An 11688-nucleotide genomic window follows, 5' to 3' on the forward strand; every position below is an offset into this window, starting at 1 on the left:
TGTTATTCAAGTCTGGAAAGAAAAACAAAAATACACAAACATCTAGATAATTGAAATAAAAACTAAACATACTTTCACATTTACTACCGCTGTATCCCGAGGAGCATTCACAATAATTATGTCTATCATTCCAATGGCCGTGGTGACCACAGTCTGTAAAAATACCAATATAGATATCAGCCAACATGTACGTTCATTATCTCAGGTTTATAAGATCTTCTTTGAATACATATGTGAAAAACAAGTTCGGTAGCAAAAAGTTTAAACATAAACCTAGTTTAATGGCACTTGGTAAACGCCAACACTTAACTTGCACGTATTTGTATACATCTTTAAATACATCACTCCATGGACTAAACTTTACGGATTGTTTTATTGATGGACTGCGAACTCGCTGATTGATAACGAAGCTGTATCCAACCAACTAGGCAGTGATTGGACTCAACTGGCTAAAATATGCGGATTTTTATATTGATGGACTGCATACTCGCTGATATATAACGAAGCTGTGTCATTTAAACTAATTAGCCGTGTTTAAAACTGGAATTTGGAATAAACCAGTGCCTTTTATAATTAAATTTTCTGTAATTATATTAATTTAAAGAAGGACAACTTACCATGGGTAGTAGGAGCAACTGAAAAATACAATCTAATACGAAGTGATCTACATTGACGACTAGAGCTTGTCTACCATCAAGTGCGTAAATAGCTTGATTCGAGCTATATATAATAGCTCGACCAACGTTACGACATTTTATGCAAACAAAATTTATTTATTAAAATAATATACGAACTTTACTAAGAAAATATGTATTTTATGCTTGCAATATATTTATTCAATACAAATGTTTATAGACTGATCCATTCAGCTCATACGTTGTTTTATGACGTCTTATTCATGTTAATTGTTTTCACGATATCATATCATGCTATTTCTCATATCCTCTAGAAAATTAAATAGCCTTAAAGACGGTACCTTAATTATTGATAGGTATAAATACATATAAGTGGTCAGCATTATATTTAATACAAAGAAAAAGCAGTGTTATTCAAGTCTGGAAAGAAAAACAAAAATACACAAACATCTAGATAATTGAAATAAAAACTAAACATTCTTTCGCAATTGCTTCCGCTGTACCCGGGGAAGCATATACATTTATGAAAATGATCACTCCAATGGCTGTGTTTACCACAGTCTGTAAAATATCAATATGGATATTAGCCACCATGAACGGGTAAAGCCTGATTTCAGCTTCATAAGATCTTCTTTGAAAACTTAACTTTAAACGTATTTGTTTACATCTTTGAAAACATCACTCCATTAGCCGTGGTGACCGCAATCTGCAAAAGTACCAATCTATGAAATAGTGATTTCCCATGACGTGTAGAGCAGGTATCTGCCACTACGAACGAAAATATTTCTGCATTCACTTCATTGATGGACTGCAGACTCGCTGATGGATACCGAACCGCTGTCAATTACGCTAATTTACCGTGTTTTAAACTGTAATTTGGAATAAAGCAGTGTCTTAAATACGATATTTTCTTTTATTTATATATACTTGAGGAAGCAAAACTTTTTTTAGTAAATCCACGAGAAAATACAATCATGTACGTAGTTATCTGCCTTGACAAGCATAATTGATCTCTACCACCACATGCGAAAGCAACTACAAAAAAATTGGCATGTATATTATAACTATTATAACAAAGTTACAAAAACAACATTTTTTCAATGTTTTATAACAAATCTTCAAATTTTAAATGAGGAAAAACGTCCTTTTAATGACGATACGAAATTTTTGAATGCCGTCATGTGATATGATCGATAACAGTGATTACTGTTAAGCAAGGGAAGTAACCACTGTATGGAGTCTGTAAAATACATGCTGTATGTGTAACCCAGATTAAATTCTGATAGTTTAAGGGAGACAATTCATGCAGGTTGACATTAATGTTTTACCTGTTATTTGTTATTGTTTCCCTTGATATGTTATATGGTTGAGTGATTTCTTTGAAATTGGTCAGGTGACTGAAGCTTTAGTTTTAAGTTGGTGTAAGTAAAGGAAAATTATAATGGCCAGTATTGTTTGCATTTGATCTTTTAACTATTTTATTTGTGTTTGCAATTTGTTGGAAATAAAATCATGCATTTGGTATATTTGTCAGGCTGAATTTTGTATTTTCGTGTTAGTAGACTTTTGAGGATTGGTTTCAATATAGCATAATCTGCAAATTGTTCTTTAGATCTAATATTGCATTCATGTTTTTGAGTTTTCAGTTATAACCAGCATGAACTGCATTCACCTGCGAGATGTATGATTAATAGTGAGGAGTTCAGTCCCACAGACTTGGTAGGTGATTGATGTAAACTGTTTTGTACATGTTTGTTAGTGGTATATGTACTTTGTTATGTCATTGTATGTTATGGCTTTTTAACGCCACGTGACAATTACAACGCATATATTATTTGTTTACTACATTATGTTTCTATTACAAGAACAGTTATATATGTATTGTAATAAGTAAGTCTTTTCTATTTTTAGAACGTGCTCTCTTATATTATACGTTATTACGCTCTTCGAACTATATGGAAATAAATGTATATAATTACTGAAACGGTGCTATAAAGATTAAAACGAACCCATGCCTTTCTCACATATCCATTAAAACTATTTGATTAGCGTGGAAAGTTAAGGCTGGAAATATATATTTGACGTTGATTGAAGAACTCTAGTGTTCACAGACAGTTTCAATGCGGTTAGACAACAATTTATTGATACTAGATTTCGACCAATTGAAAATGGCCTTCTTTAAGCGCCCATCATTTGGAATGAACAATGATAAAACCAATACTGAATATTAGAAGGAGTGATGCGTTTCACTATAGGTTGATAAAGTTAATGTGTGAAGTTTGCTAAAACATATAATTGTCCCTATAAGAAATTCAAAAGATGAATGTCGTGCTGACACGTCATCGACATTGGACACTCCAACATCTATCTCGTGCTCGTACACTTCATACAACCAAATCTAACACATGTTGAGATGGTCAAATTTGAAAATTCAAGGATAATTACTAGTAAATGTTGTATTCTAATATCATACGCAATATGTCATACACATAAACATTGCTATTATTGAGATTTCGCAAGTGTCTGTTTGACGTCACTGTTGCATAATTTAAGATATACGAAGGCACGGACCTTAAATCAATGGACTTCATACTCGCTCATAGATAACGAATCTGAGTCCATTGCAATGATTTACTATGTTGTGTATGTAACTGTAACTGTGATTATGATATAAAATTCAATAATGAACCTTACATTTGAATAGAACTCCAACTCTACTATTATCTATGTTCACTTGAGGAAGCAAAACTTACCATGCTGATGAGAACCATCTTGGCCACAGCATCTTAGATCTGCAATAAGTCATCATGGTACATTTACAAGTGCATAATGGTTGAAAAACGAAGCTAAAAAGTCATGTGCGGGGTTGTCGTTTAGGTGCTGAAGTCTGTGATTTCAAAAAAAATGATATTTACTTGAGATTTATAATATATTTAGGTTAAAACGTATGGAACTAACATTTGATCCCCCTTCTGTTTGATATTAGAAGCTTTAAGGTAGCCTCGCTATTGCTTTGAAACAGACGTCTCAAATATCTAAGCGTCATCTTTAAAATAATAATTTATGATCATTAAGCGTTGACAAACAATTCAAAGGTATTCATCATGTACATCAAAAGGTTACAAAGTAGTCGGAATATTATCAAATGGCTTCCAACGACAAATGTAATACAAAACAGCAAATATTCTTCAGGATAAAAAACAACAATAACACAACTATTAGAAACATAGGGAGAAATCAAGCCCAGTCCACATAGTTTTAGGACGCATGTTTTCTATGTAGTGACCTGAATCGTACAAACTCCATCCGCGAGTCAACAACATTATATCCACGAGGACCTAGGTGGCGCTAAAAGCTTGCTTTGCGTTGCATTATGTCTGGTTGAATAGCTCTCAATAGTAGACCACATAGCCACGCACCCTGGTTTACGTTTATTTTTATCAACATGGACACAATTGAAGCGGTCCGTAGGTAAAACATAAGACAGGAATGTTTCCAACGTAGCCAGTTAATCTAAACACTGAGTGTTGGGCGTTTTTAATATTATCTCAATATGGTGACCGTTATGCTAGTTCATGGACTGTAAAGAGCGCACAATGATAACTGACTAAATAAATATAACAACTAAGACTCAATGAAAATAAGACTGGATTTAAAATTCAACCAATGTAACTAAAATTTAAACTTTTAGCATTTTATAGACTATGCTACAATTTTTTTCAACTAGTGGGTGTGCTTTCAGCAATGATGAAAAAATACATTTTTATCGATCATTTAGAACTAAGAATTGCAAAGAATTTAAAAGTGATGTTCAAATTATACAATACTAATATTATTTCACAGAAAAAATAATAGAATCCTTGTGTTTTACCTTTATGCTCCAGCAACACAACGACAATGACGAGGACTGCAAGAAAGACATTAAGAACGCATGACGTACGTAGTGAGTGATTAAGTTTGTACAAGTATGTGACGTTTAGATGCCTGTTGACCCCCTAAAATATTTATGTTATTTAAAATAGATAAATAATACGTTCAAAAGTATAGCAAAAAATACACAAGAAGTTTTTTCCTAGATATATGATAATTAGGTCATTTTAAGTTGGATTTCTTGTGAAAAAGAACCAAAAACACGAATGAAATAAATGTAACTATACTCTTTGTACGTTTATATATTTGTTCCACAACGCGACGATAATCAGAAGTTCTCCATTAGCCGATTAGCGGTTAAAATTTTGCTGTCTGCCTGTGGAACGTTAACAGGTGAATTAAATTTGAGATTAAAAATCAAATTTGCGACCGGCCATATCCAGGACAGCAATATTAACTACATAATCATATTTAATTGATCCGTTCTAACAACAACTTAAACTTATATATGGAGTCAACGCGTACGGAGTCTATGAAAGTATGCTGGTGGTCGATTACTAGCCTAGACTAAAAGTGACGGTTTTTATTTAGCGTTGGCATTGAAAATAAAAGGAAATCAAAGAAGAAGTGAATTAAAAGTTTTCAAAACTATGAACATTGTAAATGTATTTCGATATAAAATTTACAAGGCTTTTTTCAATTAAGATCAGAAAGTTGTTTCAATTTTTACTGAATTGAATCATGATATTCAATACATGAAAAGGAAGCGTGCAATGATTTGTACTGATCAAGTTTGGATTTATTTGATGTGGAATCAGAATAGAAAAATCAATTGCAACACAATCTTGTTTGTTTTATTCCAGTTTCTCTCAAAATTGAATTTAATTTAAAAGGAAGGTCTGAAGTAGATGTAACAGGATTTTTTGAAATAATTTACAAAATAAAATTAAGCGTATGTATTAGAGAACTTTAAAAGTGGCGAATTCGGGCGTTATTTAAAAATGAATGAAGATAATTGACCTTCGTGCTGATAAGACTGGGGTTAGATACCTTGATGACAACATAAGAATAAGTCATTTCCAAGTATTGTAACAATGTAAATTATGTAGTATTTTTTATGGTATAGAAGGAAACGTTTCCACCCACACCCCAATAAATAAAAAAACAGACGTTTCATATGAAAACAATGACAACTACAAGGGCAAGCCGGGTAGTTAACAATCAAATACAACTCCTGATAAGAGGCACTAAGCCATAGCCACATAAGACAAGCAAAGTAGCTTAAATGTTAGGGAAAAACACTGTTAAGGGGCAGTAAGCTAGAGCCCGAAGCAGGGTCAAGCCCAGAAGCTAATATTCAACCAAAACTCCTGGTCAGAGGCAGTACGCTAGAGCCTAAGGTAGGGTCAAGCCCAGTTGCTAACATTCAATAAAACTCCTGGTTAGAGGCAGTGAGCAAGATCCCAAAGTAGGGTCAAACCCAGTAGCTCACATTCAAGAAAAACGCCTGGTAAGAGGCAGTAAGCTAAGCCCATAGCAGGGCCAAGCCCAGTATATAAATTTCAAGCAAAAATCCTGGTTAGAGGCAGTAAGCTCAGCCCATAGCAGGGTTAAGCTCATTAGCTTACATTCAAGCAAAACTCCTGGTTAGAGGCAGTACGCTAGAGCCCTAAGCAGGGTCAAGCCCCGAACCTAACATTCATGTAAAACTCTTGGTCAGAGGCAGTAAGGTGGAGCCCAAAGCAGGGTCAAGCCCAGTAGCTAACATTCAAGAAAAACTCCTGGCAAGAGGCAGTAAGCTAAGCCAATTGCAGGGTCAATCTCATTAGCTTACATTCAAGCAAAACTCCTGGTTAGAGGCAGTAAGGTAGAGCCCAAAGCTGGGTCAAGCATAGTAGCTAACATTCAAGCAAAACTCCTGGTTAGAGGCAGCGAGCTAGAGCCCAAAGTAGGGTCAAGCCCAGTAGCTAACATTCAAGCAAAACTCCTAGTCAGAGGCAGTGAGCTAGAGCCTAAAGTAGGGTCAAGCCCAGTAGCTAACATTCAAGAAAACTCCTAGTTAGAGGCAACAAGCTAAGCCCAAAGCAGGGTCAAGCCCACAAGCTTACATTCAAGCAAAACTCCTGGTCAGAGGCAGTAAGCTAAGCCCATAGCAAGGTCAAGCCAATATTTAACTTTCAAGCAAAACTCCTGGTTAGAGGCAGCGAGCTAGAGCCTAAAGTAGGGTCAAGCCCATTAGCTAACATTCAAGTTAAACTCCTGGTAAGAGGCAGTGAGCTAGAGCCCAAAGTAGGGTCAAACCCAGTAGCTAACATTCAAGAAAACTCCTGGTTAGAGGCAGTAAGCTAAGCCCATAGCAGGGTCAAGCCCAGAAGCTTACATTCAAGCAAAACTCCTGGTCAGAGGCAGCAAGCTAAGCCCATAGCAGGGTCAAACCCAGTAGCTAACATTCAATAAAACTCCTGGTTAGAGGCAGTGAGCTAGAGCCTAAAGTAGGGTCAAGCCAAGTAGCTAACATTCAAGAAAACTCCTAGTTAGAGGCAACAAGCTAAGCCCAAAGCAGGGTCAAGCCCACAAGCTTACATTCAAGCAAAACTCCTGGTCAGAGGCAGTAAGCTAAGCCCATAGCAAGGTCAAGCCAATATTTAACTTTCAAGCAAAATTCCTGGTTAGAGGCAGCGAGCTAGAGCCTAAAGTAGGGTCAAGCCCATTAGCTAACATTCAAGTTAAACTCCTGGTAAGAGGCAGTGAGCTAGAGCCCAAAGTAGGGTCAAACCCAGTAGCTAACATTCAAGAAAACTCCTGGTTAGAGGCAATAAGCTAAGCCCATAGCAGGGGCAAGCCCAGAAGCTTACATTCAAGCAAAACTCCTGGTCAGAGGCAGTAAGCTTAGCCCATAGCAGGGTCAAGCCCAGTAGCTAACATTCAATAAAACTCCTGGTTAGAGGCAGTGAGCTAGAGCCTAAAGTAGGGTCAAGCCCAGTAGCTAACATTCAAGTAAAATTCTTGGTCAGAGGCAGTAATGTGGAGACAAAAGCAGGGTCAAGCCCAGTAGCTAACATTCAAGAAAACTCCTGGTTAGAGGCAGTAAGCTAAGCCCATAGCAGGGTCGAGCTCGTTAGATTAAATTCAAGCAAAACTCCTGGTTAGAGGTAGTGAGTGAGCTAGAGCCCAAAGCAGGGTAAAGCACAGTAGCTAACATTCAAGTAAAACTCTTGGTCAGAGGCAGTATGCTAGAGCCCAAAGCAGGGTCAAGCCCAGTAGCTAACATTAAAGTAAAATTCTTGGTCAGAGGCAGTAAGGTGGAGACAAAAGCAGGGTCAAGCCCAGTAGCTAACATTCAAGCAAAACTCCTGGTTAGAGGCAGTAAGCTAAGCCCATAGCAGGGTCGAGCTCGTTAGATTGAATTCAAGCAAAACTCCTGGTTAGAGGTAGTGAGTGAGCTAGAGCCCAAAGCAGGGTAAAGCCCAGTAGCTAACATTCAAGTAAAACTCCTAGTCAGAGGCAGTAAGGTAGAGCCCAAAGCTGGGTCAAGCCCACTATCTAACATTCAAGCAAAACTCCTGGTCAGAGGCAGCAAGCTAAAGCCCAAGGTAGGGTCAAGCCCAGTAGCTAACATTCAAGCTAAACTCCTGGTAAGAGGCAGTGAGCTAGAGCCCAAAGTGAGGTCAAGCCCAGTAGCTAACATTCAAGAAAGCTCCTGGTTAGAGGCAATAAGCTAAGCCCATAGCAGGGTCGAGCCCAGAAGCTTACATTCAAGCAAAACTCCTGGTCAGAGGCAGTAAGCTTAGCCCATAGCAGGGTCGAGCTCGTTAGCTTTTATTCAAGCAAAACTCCTGGTTAGAGGCAGTACGCTAGAGCCCAAAGCAGGGTAAAGCTCAGTAGCTAACATTCAAGTAAAACTCCTAGTCAGAGGCAGTAAGGAAGAGCCCAAAGCTGGGTCAAGCCCAATATCTAACATTCAAGCAAAATTCCTGGTTAGAGGCAGCAAGTTAAAGCCCAAGGTAGGGTCAAGCCCAGTAGCTAACATTCAAGTAAAACTCCTGGTAAGAGGCAGTGAGCTAGAGCCCAAAGTAGGGTCAAGCCCAGTAGCTAACATTCAAGAAAGCTCCTGATTAGAGGCAATAAGCTAAGCCCATAGCAGTGTCAAGCCAAGAAGCTTACATTCAAGCAAAACTCCTGGTCAGAGGCAGTAAGCTTAGCCCATAGCAGGGTCGAGCTCGTTAGCTTACATTCAAGCAAAACTCCTGGTTAGAGGCAGTACGCTAGAGCCCAAAGCAGGGTCAAGCCCAATAGCTAACATTCAAGTAAAACTCTTGGTCAGAGGCAGTAAGGAAGAGCCCAAAGCATGGTCAAGCCCAGTAGCTAACATTCAAGTAAAACTCTTGGTCAGAGGCAGTAAGGTAGAGTTCAAAGTAGGGTCAAGCCCATTAGCTAACATTCAAGCAAAACTCCTTGTTAGAGGCAGTAAGGTAGAGCCCAAAGCAGGGTCAAGCCAAGTAGTTAACATTCAAGCAAAACTCCTAGTTAAAGGAAGTGAGTTAGAGCCCAATGCTTGGGCAAGCCCAGTAACTTACATATAATCAACACTCCTTGGTAGAGGCAGTAAGGTGGAACAAAAAGCTGGGTCAAGCCCAGTAGCTAACATTTAAGTAATACTCCTGGTTAGAGAAAGTACGCTAGAGCCCAAACCAGGGTCAAGCCCAGTAACTATTATTCAAGTAAAACTCCTAGTTAAAGGCAGTACGTTATAGCCCAAAGCAGGGGCAAGCCCAGAAGCTTACATACAATCAAAACTCTTGGTTAGAGGCAGTAGGGTAGAGCCCAAAGCAGGGTCAAGCCCAGTCGCTAACATTCAAGCAAAACTCCTTGTTAGAGGAAGTGACCTTGAGCCCAAAGCAGGGTCAAGCCCAAAGCAGGGTCAAGCCCAATAGCTAACATTTAAGCAAAACTCCTGGTTAGAGAAAGTGAGCTAGAGCCCAAAGCAGGGTCAGACCCGGTAGCTAACATTCAAGCAAACTTTCTGGTTAGAGGAAATGAGCTAGAGCCCAATGCAGGGGCAAGCCCAGTAGCTTACAAATAATCAACACTCTGGTTAAAGGCAGTAAGGTAGAGCCAAAATCAGGGTCAAGCCCAGTAGTTATTCATTGAAGTAAAACTCCTGGTCAGAGGCAGTAAGGTAGAGCCCAAAGCAGGGTCAAGCCCAGTACCTTATATTCAAGCAAAACTCCTGGTTAGAGGCAGTAATGTAGAGCCCAAAGCAGGGTCAAGCCCAGTACCTAACATTCAAGCAAAACTCCTGGTAAGAGGCAGTAAGATAGAGCCCAAACCTGGGTCAAGCCCAGTATCTAACATTCAAGTAAAACTCCTGGTTAGAGGCAATGAGCCAGAGCCCAAAGCAGGGTCAAGCTCATTAGCTTTTATACAAATAGAACTCATGGTGAGAGGCAAAACGCTACTAGTCGGCGAGTAGTTCTCGGACACTCAGGATTTTCGCTTCATTTTGGAATTTACATATCAAGCACCTGATTTAAATCAATCAGGTGTTTGAAAAGTTTCAGCAGGTACCAAATCTTTTCTTTAGGTTAGGATTATAAGACGTTGAATTCCAAAAGTTTCCAGTTGTTTACAAAATCACATTTTACCTCCGCTGGGAATCAAAATTATAGTGCGCATCCGCAAAAATTACAACTTAAAATACGGGCAACAGTTAGGTTAAATGAATTGTTTGGTATACTTCCTTTTTTGACGCAGACGACATTCTGCATTTACGAAAATATTCATGTTATTATAAGTCGAGCGTTTACATTACACTTGTGCTAAAAATAGATACCACTTATTTCATTTTTATGAGCTTCATGTTATATGTATATAGGTACAATTTGATTAGTTTTTAATGAAAAATAATGAGATATATATTACCTACTGGTTTGAAAATTCCACTTTTAAATATATTAAATAAAAAAATCACTTCAGCGCATGTTTCCCGGTTTTGTTAATCATTTAAGGGGGTGTCCGAGAACTACTTCTGTCGAACTAAAATTTAACCTCTTTTGAGCACCACATTCGGAGCCTATGAGAATGGACCTAAGTTGTTTAATTTCACTTGATTTTGCATTATTTCAACAGAAGAAAAGCTGAAGTTTGTTATAAATATTGGAATATCATATATCTTTTAAAATAAGGATACTTTATCGATAAAACCTCTAAAAGTGTCCGAGAACTACTCGCCTACTGGTGGAGCCCAAAGCAGGGACAAGTCCAGTATCTAACTTTTAAGAAAAACCCCATTTAGAGGCACAAAGCTTGACCTGGAAACAAAACAAGCCTTGACATTGACAAAACAGATAAATGCAAAAACATAATCAATTTTATGTACAAAATCATATTGCCAATATTAAAAAACCATCATTATTAAATAAAACATTTGGTCAAATGAACAAACCTGTTTTGATATCCATAACTGAGAGCAAATAGATTTGGCATGCAAGCTTGGATAAGAATCGTGCACTGTGATTCCAAATACGGTGTAGGTTCAGACGTTTGTACATGTAGTATTTAAAGATATGAATTTTAGGACGAAGAAACTGTAGAGTTCTAAAAGTTTGCCAGTTTTTGAATTTTGTAATGTTTAGCAAGTTGATCATTAGACAAAAGGAAGACTACGGAGATATAAATTAGTGTATGCTTGCTAAAAATTGTATAATGTACATGTAGTCACAAATGTTATTATATTATTATTGTTATATTTCTTTGATATACTTTGCAGAAAACGTACAACAGTCTGTAAAAATGATTTGACTTAAAAGATAGCTAGACGAGAGTTGTGCCAGCAGGCAGAAACATAACGTCAGTGATACAAAGTACTAAGCGCAAAAAGCAGGAAACACTTCTTCCGTTAACTTCAAAGGCAATGTGTTAACCTGCATTTAATGAGCTGAATAAGGAGAACGTCCAAACAACAAAGGTCGATTTATCTCACTCATGGAAATTAGTAAATGCAAAACGTACAAGACACACTTATAATTCTACCGGTGAACTAATCTTTAATGGACATATTCTAAGAAACGGCGATGAAAAACTAAAGGGTCCCTCGTTCCTTTTGGCCTTATACGTACCGAAAATAGTTGCAACATTACATGATTATAACTGAAACGAAAAATACCATGAGTTTTGAACACCA

General features: G+C 37.6%; 1 long non-coding RNA gene across 1 annotated transcript; it reads right to left on the reverse strand.

Moving 5' to 3' along the window:
* Positions 1-75: 75 nt before the first annotated feature.
* LOC128239989 (uncharacterized) lies at positions 76-11011 on the reverse strand. Its single transcript, XR_008261987.1, has 5 exons — positions 10951-11011; positions 4507-4542; positions 3389-3427; positions 618-635; positions 76-153 (listed from the first exon to the last, which is right to left on the reverse strand). It is a non-coding gene; the product is annotated as an uncharacterized LOC128239989 (long non-coding RNA).
* Positions 11012-11688: the final 677 nt, after the last annotated feature.

Source organism: Mya arenaria, chromosome 7 (assembly GCF_026914265.1).
Source record: "Mya arenaria isolate MELC-2E11 chromosome 7, ASM2691426v1".
In the NCBI taxonomy this organism is placed as follows: domain Eukaryota; kingdom Metazoa; phylum Mollusca; class Bivalvia; order Myida; family Myidae; genus Mya; species Mya arenaria.